The 19,009-nt window shown below is 37.4% G+C and overlaps 1 protein-coding gene across 3 annotated transcripts in view; it reads right to left on the bottom strand.

Moving 5' to 3' along the window:
• LOC122796593 overlaps positions 1–19,009 on the bottom strand; it is a 530,916-nt gene that overhangs the window by 326,700 nt on the left and 185,207 nt on the right. Inside the window, exon 1 of one of the 3 annotated variants that reach the window (XM_044065196.1) lies at positions 2,317–2,327. The exons of the other annotated variants lie outside the window; for them this stretch is intronic. The gene's annotated coding sequence lies outside the window, so the exon portion shown is untranslated. Of the gene's footprint in view, positions 1–2,316; positions 2,328–19,009 lie in introns of those variants that run through there. 3 annotated transcript variants of the gene reach the window in all.

Below are 19,009 nucleotides of genomic sequence, written 5' to 3'. Positions count from 1 at the left end.
GTTCCAAGTCAGACTGTCCTGATTAACAAATGTTAAATAAAATTGACAGGCATTTGAATTTCAGACTTCAGGTTTCTGAATGCTTAAGTCTTTACATATTTGATGGTGCAGTGGTAGTGTTGTTGCCTCACAGCTATAGGTTTTCTGGTTTGATTCTTGGCTGGGGTGCCTTCTGTGTGGAGTCTGCATCTCTTCCCTGTGTTTGTGTGGATTTGCTCTGGTGCCCTGTTATTTTACAAAGACGTGTCTGCAGTATTTCTCCCTGGGTCTCTGCTGAAAATTGTTTTTATTCTGTCAGCAGTAAAAATGACATGCATTTGAATTTCAGACTTCATGTTCTTCAGAAAATACATAGTAACACAACCTTTTATTCTAGCAATTTTCTAAGTTTATAAGATGAATATTTGAAATTTGTCCCTATTTTTGGGACTGCATTCCCTCATTATTGGCTTCGTCCAGGTCTTTTGTGCTAAGGTTGACAGCTATGGCAAGAACTGAATTCACTGAATGTTTGAAGGTTATATTCCCTCATTACTGGGTTTGTCCAGGTGTTTTGTACTAAGAGGTTGACAGCTATGGTGAGAACTGAATTCACTAAATGATAGCCATTTAAGTTTCAGTCTTCCTCTTTTACAAAGCAGCTGATTTGGCGTAGTGGTATGTTGCTCTGTTTTGCACAGGGAGCTTGGCAGTAAAATGTATGGTTCTAGCAACTTTCCAAGATTATACAAGCAATGTTTGTGTCCCTGGTTTTTGGGCTTTTGACCCCCCCCCCCAATACATTTTGTCTTTTTCTAGTTTTCCTGTGCTGCAAAGTTGAGTATTGAGTAGATTTTACAAGGAGCTGAGAGCTGCAGGCGAACAGAAGTTTAGTGCTGCTTAAGTGAAGTTGGTTTGCCTTGTTAATATAACACAACAAGTTGTGTACTTGTCTTTGATGCAGAAGGCTGTGCGTTCTACTCCCACAAGGGGTGGATGCTGCTGTACTGAGAATGTTCTCCTTGGTGAAGATACTAACTATGAGTTTGTTATCAGTTTGCCATCCATTTCCTCTTGCAATATTACTAGCTTATCATTTTTTTAATGTAATATAGGCAATTTATTCCTGAGGGGCAACAGGCACTTTATTTTTCGATGAAACCATGAAATATAAAGGTGTTTGCTAGCAGCAACCTCTTCATTAGTTACAGATTTCTTTAATGTGGAATTATTTAGATGACTTTTACTTCTTCAGAGATAGTGCATATTTACTGATAATGGACTGTAGAATAGTGCATATTTACTGATAATGGACTGTAGAATTATGCATATTTACTGATAATGGACTGTAGAATTGTGCATATTTACTGATAATGGTGGACTGTAGAATTGTGCATATTTACTGATAATGGTGGACTGCGGAAGTCTGAGTAGACTTTTATGATAAATGTTCTGAACTGGGCAGTTTTGTCATTATGGGTGCATGCATTTTGTTTCATTGTTTACTGGAAAAATGTTCAAAACAAATTTAAAACACACTCTAACAACTGTAATATATTGTACAGGGAATATAATTTAGTACAATGAGGAAGGTGTATCAAAGAGCACATGTATGTTTCATATGCAAGGGGTCTATGATTTGAAAACAGCCCAAAATTAATCTTTATCTGCCACTGGCAAAATGTATTTTCTTTGAATGTGGGTTTCAATGTTGTTTCAATGAATGTGAGTTTCAAGAGCAGAGAAGTTTTAATGCTAAGTTTTCATTGTGAGACTGCATTGCTTTGTTTAGTAGATGACTTAGTGTTTGTGCTGTAAAATACAAAATAAAACTTTCAAATGAAGTCCAACTCATCATACAAGTAAAGCAGTATGCACATTAGTGTTTATGGTAAATGGAGTGAAATAGCCAAGTAATGTGTCATAGGAATGGCTGCAGAGGCTCTTCAACCATGATTTTATCAGGGGGGAAGGGCAGCAAACTCAGACAGGCCCAGCTGAACTATACCTCCCAACTGTCCAGATTTTCAAAGAATAAATAGATTTTTGCTTCTTATTTTTGGTTTGTTCTTCATAAAATTTGTAGTTTTCTGGCAAATCATTTAGAAATTAAGTCACTAAATAATGATACACTGAGTTTCAGACTTCATAACCTTCAGAAAAATGCATGCTAAAGTAAGAACTGTTATTCTATCAACTGTCTCAATTTATACAAGAGCAATTTTTAGTACTGTTTATATGTTCCCCCAGTATATTTGGCCTTGTTCACATTTACTGCATTAACAGGTTGAGAGGTACATGCAAATAAATTGCTTTACAGAATTAGGCATAGCCAACCTCTCAACTGTCTCCGATTTTGGCTTAAAATGTTGCTCTTCCCCCTAATAATCCCTCCGCAAAATAGCAATTTTGGAAGAAAACATGGAGGGTTTACAATTAAGAAATAACTGTAATAATCAGAGTTATAGATTACTTGAAATGCATGTAGATTCTTTTATTTTGTCAGCTGCTCAAGTTAGCAGTACTAATATTAAAGTGTCCCTTCTTTGACAGGTTCCCAGCTGTATTGTGTGGCTATTTTATATTTTTGCATCACATCTGGTCCATTTTTCATAAAATTGTGTTTTTTGGCAAATTAGTGACAAATCACTAAAGACGGAAGTTAGAAAGTAATGGCAGACATTTGAGTTTCAGATTTTATACCCTTCAGAAAAGTCATACTAATGCAAGACCTATTCTATTATCTTTCTAAGTTTATTAGAGCAATATTTAAAAATTGTCCTTATTTGTGGGCATTTGTCCCACTTCTGTGTATGGCTTTGTCCAGATTTCTTGCTCTGAGGTTGAGAGGTATGACACATGTGTCAGGGCCATCACAGTCAGCCAGAGACATTTCAAATTGTGACATACTTGTTGCACCCCACTCCACCATGTACTGACTCTGGATGTGTCCAAGCAAGGCAAGGAGTAGTTATGCAGTGTAAATGTTCAGTGTGTCCCCCCGGATCCAAGGTAGACACAAGTACTACAGTGGCTTTTCATCTGTCCTTGATTTTGCAGAAAGGTCTGGTTTCTGTCATATTTTTGTACTGTTGATTTATGCTTATTACTCAAAGTGCCTGTTGCTCTGTGTTTAAGTAGCAATGCTTTAATGACCATAATGTAAGCTTGTCTGAGATCATAAGATGCAAGTAAGCTTTAATAAGCATACTGTTAAAGAATTGCCAACATTGAAAGCCTTTCTGTTGTTGCCATGCAGAGAATACTTGACTAGATAATGTATAAGCCTTGGATATTAAAGGACAGGATTCCATTATTTTAAAAAGCTCATTACACTTGTTGGAGACTTCCAGTCATCTCTACAGACTTTACCCGTAAACTAAACAGAATGCCAATCATGTGTGGTCCATAACCTGTACAGTAATCCTTTAAGCAATGTATCTTGAGCTTGTTTCTTGTTTGCTTTTCATTTTTTACTTACATGTTTTCCCCATAAAACAAGTAGATAGTTGTCAGGCAGCAGGTCTTTTTTGGATAAGAAACATTTTTACAAGTGGGGGCATCACAGAGATTTCTACTTTCAGCATGTTACTTGGCACTTTAATAAAGCTGAATATAAATTATAATTAGAACTGCAGTGCAAGTAGAAGTGGTTTGAGTTGAGTGCTTCTGGTTTTGCTTGTACTTGATTTTGACTGGCATTCCAGTAATGTATTTAAAAAGTAATTTATTTTTTCATGCCTCACAACCTTTTGTTTCCATCTAGATATTAAGTAAGCTGTCATGCAGCCAATGCATTGAAATATTTTTATTCTTCTACACTTATTTTTGTCTTTATTGGACCCTCATAATGATAGTTTGCCACCCAGGGCAGTGTATTTAATTAAAGTTAGGTTTTGTGGTTTTGAGCATAGCTCCTCCCCTTTCTGGTTGGCCACACCCCTTCCCCTTGACCCCACCCATTCAGCTGGCTCCTGCAGCCCCCCTTTGATTTGAAGTCACCAGCCGCCACTGGGAATAGGGTGAAGACATTGCTGAGCTACTACTGAGTTGGGGTGATATGCCACGCCTCCATTGCACGCCTGTACTTCAGGCACACAACTAGGTCCACAAAGGACAGGGGACTGCACACATATTTGCTGACCTCACAAGACCGAAACATAGTGAAAGTTTTGAAACATGAAAAGAATAAAACGAAGATGATGTCTCTGCTTAGTCCAGTACAAGCATATCAACGTCAAGCAGGAATGGAAATCAAACCAAAAGTAGATAAAACTCAGACAGCAACTGAATGTGCCAAAAAACAAAAGAAAGAATATAAGATGAAGGATCAGATGAGAAGGCAAGAAATGTGGAAAATGCATAGTTGTAAATATAGAAAACTCTTGGAACAACCTCATGTTGATCGGGATTGAATGCAGGAATGGTTAAGGAGAGGTAAATTCAAACTAAAAGATGAAAGGTTAATATTAGTGACCCAAGATAGTGGGCTACGTACACATTGGTTTACAAAGTCCATTGAACATGTGGCAGAAAGAAATATAGGTGTTGTAAAGCAGAATTGGAAACAGTCGCACACCTTGTTGCTGGCTGTGACATACTAATAGCGGAAGGACTGTATACTGAAAGGCATAATAATGTGGCAAGACTGTTGCACTGGAGATTGTGCAAACATTACGGTATTGCAGTGGCTGAAAAACACTGGAAACATGAGCCACAAAGCATCATAGAAAATGATGAAGTCTACATCACATGGGATCACCCATTACCAACAGTTCAAAAGACAGATGCTAGAAAAACGGATATAGTGATGGATGAAAAGAAGACAAAGGTAGCATCGATCATTGAAATCACCATACCCAGTGACTACAGTCTGTTGCATATAGTGAGACACAAAGTCATGAAATATCAGGATTTGCAGACAGAAACAAGAGCAATGTGGAGGAAAAATACCCAGGCAGTTCCAATAGTAGTAGGATCAACAGGTGTTATAAACAAGAATCTACAATCGTATTAAGATATGTTACCAATACATGTAAATTCATGTGAATTGCAGAAGGAGTCATTGCTGGGCACATTGTGGGTGCTGCGATGAGCACTTCTGGCTGACATCAAAGATTGAAACAATACTAATTTCATGAACTTTAATCATACTTTGACTTACGAATGGGGTCCATCCCCATCATGGTATTAGAAGCCCAAAAGATTTGAGAAATTAAAAAAGAGTGGGGAGCAACATGGGTAAGCCAAATGTAGCAGTTACTACAGTTATACCCTGCAAACATGGAGTGCTATGGCTCGCTCATGTTTTAGTTAAAAAAATATTTAGGTTTTTTTTTTTACTTTTAAACTGCAGCAAACTGCTTACTATAATGTACAATGTAGTAAGCACTTGCTAAAGTTTAGACCACATATGGAGTTCTACAGTGCTCAGGTTTTGACTGCAAATGCAATACCAGCTTTTAAAAGCTGGCATTGCATTAAAGACGGAGATCAGTATCAGCTGAGCACGTAATCCAACACTTTGCAACCAGGGCAGTTGCCCCTCTCATTCCACCATATCTGTGCTACTGATCAATACCAATGTTTACTGCAAATATGTATGTTTTTTAAAACTGAAATAGATTACTTCTACTATATTCTTTCAGAAAGTGACTCTTTATGGGCTCTATATTGAAATGCTGTTGCTCGAAATACCGAGTGCTGACAAACTAAAAAAAAAAAAAAAAAAAAACAAGAGCAAATCTCAAAGATTGCACTTCTCCCGTACACCCTAAACTTATATATACCAACTCCTAGATCACCGTAGCTCAGAGAAAAGGGAATATTCTGGGAAATGGCCATCTCAGACTTGGTATATGTAAGTCTGACCTTCATTCAGTCTCCATGTTTCAGAACTCAGTCTAGCAGGTTCCAACACGTCAAATAGTTACTCTCTTGGCATGACCACTGACTCAGCTTGAGTACCACTTCTCTACTACAGACCGCCTGCCCGGAAGTCCTAATTCACCCCTGTGCAGGAGGGTCAGGCCCATTGACTGTCTCCACTTCTCTCAGTAACCAGCAGTCCCTCTGTAAATTTAGGATAAAGGAAAATGGACATTGTACAAACAGTGTGGAATTATCTATGGAAAAGCCATGAAAAGATTCTTAATTTTTTTTTAGTGCAAAGGTGTAGCAAGCAATGACACTATGCCTAATGCTAACATCCAGAAATACCCGTTGGATTAGTGTGCCCGAGACATTTAATTCTTGCCTATTTTGCTTCAGTATGTGCCCATGCCATCCCCAGTAGAGGAACAGTTACCACTCTATGTTCTGTTCACCCTTACCCTCACAGGTTTTGTGATATTGTAGGCCTGATCCTGAAACTGGTTTGCTAGAGGCATAGATGACAAAATACCAAAGTGTCAGAGGGTTGGACAGCCATGGAAGTTTGAATTCCCTCACATTGATTTTTGGAATGCATCTATAGAGAAATAGAGGTGCCATACCTCTCAACTGTCCAGAATTGCGCAGAATATCCAGATGTTTCCTCACATTTTTGGTCTGTTCCTCATAATTTATTTTCTGGCACATCATTAAGGATTGAAGTTACTAAATAATGACAGACATTTGAGTTTCAGAGTTCATATCCTTCTGAAAATGCTTGCTAATACAAAATCTGTCATTCAAGCAACTTTCTAAGTTTCTAAGACCAATATTTAAAATCTAGCTGATCTTTGGCCTTTCAGCCCTGTTATTTTTGGCTTTGTCTATATGTCTTGTGCTAAGAGGTTGAGAGGTATGGGAAGTGCATTTAGCTGTTTGTGGTTAGTGCACTATGTCTGCACTGACCAGCTGAGAAAGGGAAACAATTACAGATTCAAACCTAATATTACAAATTCCATTTTTTTAGATTCATTCTGACACAGCATAAAGTCTTAGCTGATATTGTTTTAAGTAATGAAGGCAGGTCTGTGCAGCACATACAAATAACCTGATGCTCCTACTTGCAAATCAAGTATAATAAACGTATTCATTGTTAATGGATTGATTTTTTTCACCCCTCCCAATACTCAACTTTAACCTAGCTGGAACAACACTCAGATATGAACAGCCTCATTTATTTTATACTCTAATTATTCATTCTTAATGACCTGCTTTGTACTGCTGTTTGGGCAAATGTACTAGCCACTGAAACATTATGTTTATTACACATGCATATTTCTTTATTCATGGTGCATTAAGAAAATTATCCATTACAAGGCTCCGTAAACACCACATTTCAGCCTAACTGAATTTGTCTTAAAATGTGCCCCAATCATACTCAGACCAAGGTGGATCAGTATGTTGTTTTGTTTTTTTAATAATTAAGTGATCAGTGTATTTGGATACAACACGCTGCTTCTTTAAATTTAAAATAAAACTTAAACATTGTTTTTATATTGACTGCCAATAGCTAAGAATCCAATATTTTGCAAAAATGAATACATCAGCTCGGTTGAACCTTCACCTTTATATCACAAGCATCTAGAGAACAGTTAAATAGCTGAGTAAATACAGTAGCACACATGCCTGTGCCTGTATTAATAAAACTGGTGCTAAATTCAGTAGCATCAAAACTGACTAGTTTTCAGTGTGCAGAAACAAGCACACCATAGACAGCCATATCTAGATCTGTACTCTGTATCCCATCCATGTCTAAGTGTAGCTGACCTTCAGTCAGCCTGTATCTTTGTCCATGACTGGTTTTAGGAAATGCCATGTCAACATAGGCAACATTCCTGACTGATAATCCTTCTACCTGACACATATAAGGCTGGTTCATTTGCAAGGAATGCACCTTCCAGATATCATTTACCGGACAATGCCTTTGCATCACAATATGCATCAAATACAGAACTAGTAGATGGATCTTCAGTCATCTTTTTTATATACCTCACTACAGCAAGTAAACTGCATCCAAGTAAAAGTCATAGATGCAGTACTTTCTTGTTAAGTGAGTGTGTCTGTGTGGTTGTGCGCATGCACCCCTGCATGTGTCTGTCTGTCTACATGGGTGTGTGTGTCTGTGTGTGTGGGGGTGTGTGTGTGGCATGTGCATGCATGTGTGTGCATGTGTGCATGTGTGCGTGTGTGCGTGTGTGTGTGTGTGTGTGTGTGTGTGTGTGTGTGTGTGTGTGTGTGTGTGTGTGTGTGTGTTTGTCTATGTGTATGGTTGTATATGTGCATGTCTCTCTCTGTGTGTTTGTACTTCATTAAACAACATACAGTACATTATTATGTGCTGACATTATCTAAAGCAAAACAGGACTAAAAGTCTTTCAGTTGCTTCCAGCAATCGATGATGTCATTACACAATAATATACAATCCAGCAATACTTAATTGCTGTTATGCAAAGGCACCTTTCTAATAATAAACTTTTGTTTTCATTTTGTTTCCTGTCCCTGCACTAAGCAACGTTATTCTGTTGTGTAGTGTTGCAATAACTAACATCCTGCACTTAACAGGCCAAGCAGACAATTAAGATTTCTGTTGCAGTTATAGAACTGCCGTTAAAATAAGTGTCCATAATGTTTAGGAAAGAGAAAATCTGAAGGTAATTTTATGCTTACAAGCAACTGATTATATAACAAAACAAGTACCTTGATTTCCTCCAGTAATTTATCTACAAATGCACACCTTAGATACTCGACACTTACCACTGTTAGTAATTTACAGGACTGCCATGTAGCTGCAGTGCATTATATGACATTATTAAAATCATGTACTGAACTGTCTCTCTCTCTCTCTCTCTCTAACAGCCACATTACTAACTAAGGAGCAAATTAGAGACAAAAGATAAGAAGTGTAAAATGTGAGATCACTTACCAAATAATCTTTTCACATTTTATATATATATATATATATATATATATATATATATATATATATATGTGTGTGTGTGTGTGTGTATATATGAGTCTCCTGTATTTAATCTAAAGACCCAAACATCATTCCAAACATTGACCAGAAAATGTCGACAATGCAAATGTTAACATACCACCACACATGCACCAAGCAATAACCTTGGTGCATGATGCAAAATTAAAACTAAAAAAATATATATATTTTTGCGGAGAGGGGGCAAGCACCCACACCCCCTGCTAATTATATACATTACCTCTGAGACTGTACATACAGGGGAAAGGGCATATTTTTATCTGTATAGTCTACCAAATTTGGTCACCTCACAAAACTGTGTTCTCATAGTAGAGCCAAGCAGCATGTAAAACATCTCAAGGAGCTCAGAATTTGGCATATTTGGCTCATGCAGTGTCTGTGTGAGTGGTCTGTATTCGACTACTTGTAGATCTCTCATTCTCTGGTACATTGTATTCTGTCTTTAAGGCTGATTCAGCTTTTACAGCAAACTCCAGATAACTTAGCAATTGATAAACCTTGATGTATGTGTTGGATACCTGCACCACATGACCAAAAGCCTTGTTAAATGAGGTAGTACATGCCAAATATGTAAAGCTCACCAACAAACCTTATTAAACTATGACTTCACACTATAAACCGAAAAACGACCACAGAAAAATAAACATGCCCTAGCGGGCTTGGCTCTTGCCTTTCATGAACTTTATTTAAAACTGAAAAATTCCACCTTCCTCAAAGATAAGTATGTACAGCCCCTGGATGTGCATTTGGAAGATATTTGTCACAAGCCCTTATAAGCATCAAGAAGAAATACTGATGAAAATGTGTTTAAACCGTCTTAAAAATGGCAGAGTTATAATTTAACAGAATTAGATTTTGTCCTTATATTTTTCTGTTATTTATTTATTTATTTACTTATTTTAATCAGGCCTTCATCTTGGCATCTGTGGATTATCACACCAACATCACAAGATAATGTTTAAATGCAGGCTTAAATGGTGAACCCACTGTAAATGCATGCACAGTACTTGCTGAGGTTGGCTGCCCCTTCAAGTTGCTCTATTATGTCAAAGTTAAAAACTGCTAAATACTGCAAAAAAAGCTACTTATTCTACATGTTTTATGGTTTATAGCAGTGGGAAGGAATTGTATACTGGCCAATAATGGAAGACATGTGGGGTACAGTAGAATATGTGTATTATGGAAACCGCAGAGTGGTGGCAATGATGTTTTGCAATCTGTATGACTAAAAAGCAAAAAAAAAGTAAATGTGATGGAGGTCACTAGTAATGAATTGGGTATACAAATATTGCATTTAAACCTGAATGGATTGTTTGAAATGTATATGAAAAAAATGGCCAAGGTCACATTGGATGCAATGGAGTTTTCACATGACCAGTAAGTATCAAATTAAGGGGATAACACAGTGCTGTTTTGACTTGGTGGGTTCATCAAAGTCTATGTCAGAGACTATAAGGAAAGAGAGTTAACATGCAAGGCAAAATTAATCTATCAAGTGTGTCAACTTTGCTTTATTGACTGGCAGAGATAATGTTGTTGGACATATTAGAAAGACAGGGAGGATGGAAGGTAAGATATTTGGCTTCCTCATCCCGTCAGTTACTCTGACAGCTGAATGAGGTAACGAGAGGCGAAAGCTGAGCATGCTGCAGACTCATTATGACTGAACAGATAATGATGATGAAAATTCTGAGAAAATATAGATGGTATAGTGAAATGACTCAAGTATGACATGAATATTGATTAAGCTTTAGGGGTCAGAATGTATAAGGAAGTAGAATCTAGTTAAAAATAACTGGGACTTGAAGTAACCTGCTGGTTAGTCTAATTGGTGCTTTAGATGTCATTTTGTCATATAAGGGACATGATAATTAAAGGTGAGAATGTAAAACAGGTGACATGTGACTGTATAAAAGGTTAGGGTATGTACAAACATGCAGTGTACTAAATGGTGTTTCACTTTTGGGGGACTTTAAACCCCAAAATACTATGATACAGCACTGATAAAAGGCAAATAGACAGGAAAAGGTTACAGCTAAAGGGAAGGAATGACTGACTGCAGGATGGATCGGCTGAATTTCTGTACAACATTAATGTGATGGGTATGATTGCCTGTTTTTAGGAAGAGGAATTATTTAGGAAGGCAGAGAGGTTTTAAGCACCATATTATAAAAAAACAATAAAGAATAGGAGTAAAGGAAGACATTTTCTTAAATGGGAATGAGTAGTTGTGCAAACTGGTCTAGAGTGAATGAGAGAAATGAGGAAGATTAAATAATATTAAGAAAGGGAAGGTAGGCAAAGTTTTATTGGTTTTAAAACATACATTCAGCTTTCACTCCACACAAGAATGAAACTGAAAAGAGAAGTAAGAAAATACTAACGTTTAAGAAGTATACCCAAAAATGTACAACTGTGATATTGTGAGAGTAAAGCAGCACAAAGACAAGCAGGTGGCACTTACAGTTATCGCTACGGCAAAATATATGCATGCCTCTCAACAATCCTGGTTTTTGCAGAATGTCCAGATTTTTGTGTCATATGTTGTATTCTCTAATGGGTCTAATGAGGGATGAGTACAGTGGGACAATGACATCCTTTTTTCTGGATGAAAAGCCCTTAGTGATGAGGTGTGTCACACAGAAGGATTTCCTGACTGTTGTGGCAATGTGGTTATCGAAGATGAGACCACTGTCCACCTGTGTCCTTAGGTCTCTTATCACACTTTCTGTATTTAGTGTACTGCCACCTATGTGGTAGTTCACAGGTGCATGTTTTTTCCCAAAGAGGATAACTATACATTTCTTGGCATTGAGCTTGAGCCCATGGCTCTGGCACCAAGCATCTGTTTCGGTAAGGCCCTTTTGTAGTATATCCACATCATTTGGGGATTCAATAATGGCTCCCAGCTTATGGTTATCTGTGAACTTTGTAAGCCAGAGTCCCTTAGTGTTGGCCTGTACTTCATAGAAGTAGATGATAAGCAAGAGTGGTTCCAGAACAGAACCCTGCGGTATACCACTTGTCACTTGTCTGGAGCTGGATTTGGAGTCGGCTACTTTTACAGTGTGTGTTCTGACAGTAATCCAGTTTACAACCCATTGAGTGACATAAGGATTAATGCCCAGCTTAGTAAGTTTATCTACAATTCCAGAGTGGGGGATAGTGTCGAAAGCCTTGGCGAGGTCCAAGCAGGCTGTGTAAACCACCTTACACTCGTTCACGGCTCTGGAGACTGATTCAAAGAAGTCAATCATGTTCAAGAGGCAAGATTGGCCATTAATGAACCCAAACTGGGTGGAGTCCAGTGTTTGAAGGTTGCCAATGTTTTTGTTTATAAGTTCCATGATAATATATTCCATGGCCTTGCAGATCAGGCTCGTCAGACTGATGAGACGGTAGTTCCCGGGATCCAAAGTGGATCTCCCCTTGTGCAGTGGGATGGCTGTAGCTGTGTGCCACTCTGTGGGCACAAAGCCTGAGGTGAGGCTATGATTAAACATGACATATAGGTGAGGTGCCAGTTCATTTTGTAATTCATGCAGTGCACAGTGCGGGATGTCGTCTGGTCCCATGAATGCTGTATTCTTGGCTTTGGAGAGTGTGTTTTTTTACCTGAGTGGCCATGATTACCAGAATTTGGCATTGTTTCAGTATTGAGATGGACCCTTTAGGGGGTGAATTTGGCACTGAATCTATCTGCCAGGATATTGGCAATATCCTTGGGATCAGTATATTTAAAACCATTCTGTTGCAGCTCAGAGCAGATCTGAGTATTGCCATTTAGATTCTCGACATGGCTATAAAATACTTTGTGGTTGTCTTTGGAATCTTTGGCAATTTTGTTTTTGTAACTAACTTTGGAAGATTTTATGAGGGATCTCAGCTTTCTACTGAGGCTGGTGAGGGAATTTTTTGAATCCTGGGTTCTTCCTCTTTTCCGCAACAGTTTCTTCCTTCTGTTGTACAGCTTGTTTATGGCAGGGAACCACCAGATTGGCTTCTTTTTTTTAGAGGACAGCATCTTGGTTCTATTTGGGATGACTTGGTCCATGCATGAGAGAATGTTCTCGTACAGCACCTTAGTGTAGAATTCAGCAGTTAATCTTCTAGTTCCCATCTGCATGGGTGTCATGAAGTTTGTTACTACTGACTTGAGAAGCATGAAGTTGGCTTTGGTGAAGTTTTTACGGAGGATTCCTTAAAGGGGGTGGGGTGGGATGTGGATGTCAAGGGTGATTAGCTTATGGTCGGATCTGACCAACGGGTGACCACTGGTGTGGTGTATCGATCTCCCATGTTGGTAATGACCAGGTCTAGAATATTGGCACCACTAGTGGGAGTATGAATTAGTTGCTCTAGGGCTTTGGAATTTATGAATTCCAAGAACCATTGAGCAAAGGTGTTGGTACAGGAGTAGTTTTGCCAGTTAATGGCAGGGTAGTTGAAATCACCCAGTATTAGTGTGTTGGGTTGTATCTTAATATTTTCCAGTATGTTTAGAAAGGTGTAGTGAGAATCTTGGGGCATGGTGGGGGATCTGTAGCAAGCTACAATTTGTATTGCAGACTTACCTAGTTTTACACCTGGAGAATTTCAGATGCATTGTGTTGGGCAACCAGCCCGGAGGTGTGAATATCCTTGGTGAATATGGACACTCCTCCACCTTTAGTGTTTCAGTCCTGGTTTGGTGGCCAAAAAGTGTGGTATGAGTTGTAGCCTGGTATTGCAGGGGTGCTCTCTGGAGCTTTGAACCAGGTCTCAGTTACTGCACAGTATATATATATATATATATATATATATATATATATATATATACAGATATATACAGATATATAAAATGTAAAAATAAAAACACCAGGCCCAAACACAAGTATGACAAAACTCTGTTTGGAACAAGAATATGAAATAACACATAAAGTCAATATGCTATAAAACATTCTTTAATTCACACTAGTCTCACAAACCTTATCATATTAGACCTTCTTTATTAGGACTTTTATCAGACAAGTAACAAACACGACTGATATGGCAAGTAAGAATAATAACATCACAATAAAAAACGAATTTCAAAACATGATAAAATGTAAATGAACACACCAGTCTTATAAATATTAAATTGTAAAATCAGCAACATACTAAAATAGATATTCACATGACCCCATGACCCAGAGGGATAGAGCTTTTACTGTAACTCAGGAGACCAGGGTTTGAGCAGCAGCACTGAAGCAGCCAGTCAGGGAGGAAGAAGAATGAAGGGGTGTGGCCTGCTCTTTAGGTATAAATGAAGCACAATTGGAAGTTGTGATTTCTCCAGTGGATATTAAGGAAGCCATATCCTTTGTTTGAGGGGAGGGGCTGCTTATTGGCAATGTATGTTGCAGAAGTGAAGGAGAACCACTGAACCTGCATGTCCTCCTTCAGCTCTGCTAGGCAAGCATTTGGAGGGAATGATAGGGCTTAAGCAGAAAACCTGCAACCTACTGCAATGCCTGTCAGCATAGTAATCTCTCCTAGTCAACCCTCACCCCAATGATGGGGAACAAGTGGGTTGGTTGACCAGGAGGGACTGATGGTCAATAGGCAGCAGGGGCAAAGAATGAAAACAAACTTAAAATAGATATTCAAATATTATTTTAGCCTTTAAGATTTTAAAATGTATATTACACTGATATTATTATTAAGGCCAGGTGGGAAATTGGCCCCTAGCAGTAACTACCCATAACCTCTGATTTATCTAATTGTACTTCCAAATCACAATCTCTTTTCAATTACTATAATATATCCAACAACAAAACAGGAAGCATTCTTATTAGCACCATAGTATAATGAATGTTGAAATAGTATTTTGTATTGCACAGCCTTTTTGGTCACATAAACCTAATAATAAATTATCTGATTTAATCTCATAGATATTTTCCCAACATAAAAGGTATTGCATGTATTACACAAAGCAGCATAGACAACAAAAGCAAAACTGCAGTTAAAATGTACTGCACCCACTTAAGGTTTATGTCTGTCAGCATCAATAAAATGTGGAATTCTAGTTACATAATAGCACTCACTACAAAGCCCACAAGCATAGGTGTTCTTTTCCATATTTGTCAAGTTTTCTGTATTTTGAACAGTCATTTTCTAACAATGTTTTGAAACCGTAGTCCCTTTTGCTATAAAACAGAGAAGCTGGACAAACTGCATTAATATTTCAACATGTCCCTGGATCACCTATAAGTTTTCATAAAATGTTTGTTTGTTTTTTTTTTCTTCTTTTTAAATGCAACCCATGTCAACACTCCTAGTAAAACCCAAGAGGGGCTGCTTAATTTTGTTTATCTAACATTATGAAATGAAATGGTATATCAATTTCCTCTAGAGTCAAACAAGTATAAATGTCCCTCCTTACTGCCTTAATGTCTGACAGCACTGTATCTGGCATCTTTCTTTTCTAAACATTTGCATGAATATTAAGAAAAGAATCCGTACCAAGGTAAAAGAATGTAACTAATAATAAAACCTTGGATACTGTGCCCCAAAACCACCAGAAACTGAAAAGAGCTTTAGAACGAGCAGTAAAACACAGGTAAAAACAAAAACACATAAGGCAACAAAACTATTTATTTGAGCACTTTGGTTCCAAGTTTTATTTAATCAGAACATCTTCAGAATAAATAGTAAAATACGTAATCACCCTTAAATATGCAAAAGTCTACCAAATCATTTTGAAAAGAACCAATCAACTTTATGAAAAAATCACATGACCAAAGTCCTGGTCTTGTTGGGAAAATCACATGACTAAAAATCCCATATTAAAAACTCACAACAAATAACTCTTGTTTACCTCTTCTAATAATAAAAAAGTACTACAAATAATATATGTTACAATAATAAATAACATATTAAATAATGTGTAAAATAAAATTTATGTAATCTTTTAATAACCTTAATTTAAGAAGACATTTAATATTAATACTTTCATTGAGGCCAGGGAATTTATTAGCCCACAGCTGAATCTGCCATTTTAATTCCCTGCTTTCAAGAAAAGTGTTACACCCATTAACAAACTGGTCTAAATTAATTTGTTCCAAAACAAAAAAACTGGAACTTAGTAAAATGAAGATATTCTAAACTATGTCTCACTAGCACAGTCAAAGAATATTTGTAGCTGCACAACATTCCCTTACCTTGAAATGTAATTCTCTAATGCTTTTGCCAATGTAAAATGCAGAACATGTACAAAACATTGCCAAGTACTCTATATTAGAACTACAACAAGTGTACCTACGCCTAGCTACAATGGTGTAATTCAAATGTTCACCATAAACTAAATTTAAATTGCTCTTAAATCTACATTGTTTACAGCTGGCACAACTAAAGGTGCCAACTGCATTCCCAAAAAAATTTTTGTCCCTCCCAGGATCATTTTCTAACAAAGTTTTTAAATTTCAAGACCTCTTAAAACAAAACATAGGATTCTTTCTTACAACACTGGAAAGTTCAAAATTACCTAAACTAATTTCCAATTTGAGCAAATAACACCTCTAATTTATTTACCATCAGTAGACATAGCTAATAGAAAGGCTAAAGTCTTATCAATCAGGTTGTTGGACTTGTTACATTGATTAACTACTATAGGATGTGTTAATATAGGAAATATTTTTTTCTGAATAATCCCTTACTACTCTGTTAATAATCTTATGAAGTTCCTCTAATGGATAGTCTTGAATTAAAAACATTTGATTGTTTAATAAACTGCACCCTTTGACCCAATTGGGCATTGTCACTAAGAGACTAGCACAAATAAATTGTCCTCTAAAGTTATTTAATTTCATAAATTTAAGATGGTAACTGTGGAACTGTAAATAATTATTCCTAAGTGTAACTTTCCTGTAAATAGAACTTGGAAATTTATGCTCTATTAACTTTATCATTACAGTTACATCTAAAAAAAATAATTTCAGTACCTTTACCTCTCAGTATAAATTTTAACCAAGAAATGCTGTTATTAACTTGGTCTAAAAACTCATTAAGGACATCATCTTTACCTGTCCAAATGAAAAATAAACAAGTTTTTGTATTTAACCATAATACTTATCTACAAACCACGTGTGTTGCTATGGGGGCCAAGGTTGCCCCCGCATTTGCAAACCTTGTTCTCTGCTGGTGGGAAGAAATGTTTCAGTTAATTTACCTCTTTTTCATTTTTTAAGCTTTTATAAAAGATACAGAGGCAATTTATTTTTTATTTGGACAGGTAAATATCAAAACAGGAAACTACCTCAAAAGAAAAACTAGAAACTCAGTAAAATATTTAATATACAGCAGGAATATTTGAAGGCCACACATAGCACATTGCTGTATCAAAGACAGGTCACACAAAAAATGGCAATTAAATCATTTTACATTTAAAGGCTGAATTGTAAATTTACTACTTTTCCTAGATTGTCGTAAATAAGTTAATAAAACTGGGACCAAATCACCCCAATGGCAATTACACTAACCTGCTAATAGTAGAGTTTGTCATAAAACAAATTAGCTGTTATCCAAAACCAAGTGCTAACAAATTACATACTACCTAGAGTTCTCTAATAAAAAACAAATAAGTAGAGCCATTCAATATGCCCATTGCTATTTCTTTCCCTATACCTTAAGGAATAACCAAATAAATGATCTTTATACCTATCTTGGGAAAAAATTCTAAAAGCATACCATCTTTTTTTCTTTTTTTTTTATTCTATATCCCTGTTTTTGATGTAGTTTCACTACAGTAGTGCTTGGGTCTGGTGTTATTATTTTTACATTGCTCATTTCTTCTTACTCCACAGTGAGCACTTCACAATTTCAGCTTAGAAATTTTTTCACAACTGACTCTGCACTTCATTTCTGACATACAGTGAGCATTAGATCTTATTAACGTGACCCTGGCACTAAATTGTGCTATGTTTTTGAAAAACTAAAGAATCCCTTTCACACATTTTACAGCAGTGTTGATTTCCTTCTGGAGATGTCAATTAAAAAAAAAAAACGCTCACTTACCAAATGCATGGCATGCATTCAAAAGAGCAATATATTCATAATCTGGGACAGAAATATATTTTTCTGAATTTCAAAGTTACCAATGTATGCATTGCTCTCTAAATGTTTACTTTGAGTGCCAGTGACTCCAACAAAGCTGTTTAGAAGTTCATAGGTTCATAGGTTCATAGGTTCATACTAGGCTATCTGCCCGAGGGCATTTGCAAGCCTAGCCCATCGTTTTGTGGCTTACGCCACCCCTTTAGTATGGGGAACTATACCCATTATTTTGCTGTGCCTCTGTCGAGCAGTGACACTGAGGTAATCCCTGGGGTATATCTGCGATCTCCCATCCATTGGTCAAGATTTCTCTTGAACAAGGCCAGCGAGGTGCTCTGCCTCACATGTACCGGGATTTTGTTCCACAGCATAGGGAGTCTTTGGGTGATGAATCTATCCCTCCAGCACGTCCTATTAATAGCCGTGTCGAGGTTTAAGTCTCCGCCCTTGTGGCTCTGATGGATCTAGATTTTTGAGGTGAAGCATATTCATCAAATCTGGGTTTGACATGGCCTTGTATGTTAGGCAAAGGTCACCTCTGAGCAAGCGGTGCGACTGAATAGAGCTGGTGTTCTTTCAGTCTCGCAGCATAGGACAGATTTTTGAGACCCTTTATCCTTTTGGTGAGGAACTTGTGTGGCCTCTCCAGCTGCTGCAAGTGTCGGGTCAGATACATTCCGAATGGGGCACTGTACTCAATCATTGGTCTGATGAGTGATGAGTAAAGGGAGACTATGACCTCCCTTGATCTAGATGAGAATCCCTTCATGATAAGGTGGGCAATGTAGAAGGTCTTCCTAACTACTTTAGTTACATGGGTGTCGAATGACAGACTACTATCAACCTGGGTCCCCAGGTCCCTGATAACTTCTTCTGTGCTCAGTGGATTGCCACCTATTTGGTAGCTAGGGGTAACCTTGTTTTTCCCGAAGGGTATGACTATGCATTTTTTGGCATTTAACTTTAGGCCATGGCTCTGGCACCAGTTATCCGTTTCTGTGAGACCCTTCTGAAGGATATCTGTGTCAGATG

This window comes from Protopterus annectens, chromosome 3.part0 (assembly GCF_019279795.1).
Source record: "Protopterus annectens isolate FY-2018-M chromosome 3.part0, PAN1.0, whole genome shotgun sequence".
Lineage (NCBI taxonomy): Eukaryota > Metazoa > Chordata > Ceratodontiformes > Protopteridae > Protopterus > Protopterus annectens.
Note: the sequence above shows the minus strand (reverse complement) of the source record. Positions and strands in the feature narration are given on the sequence as shown.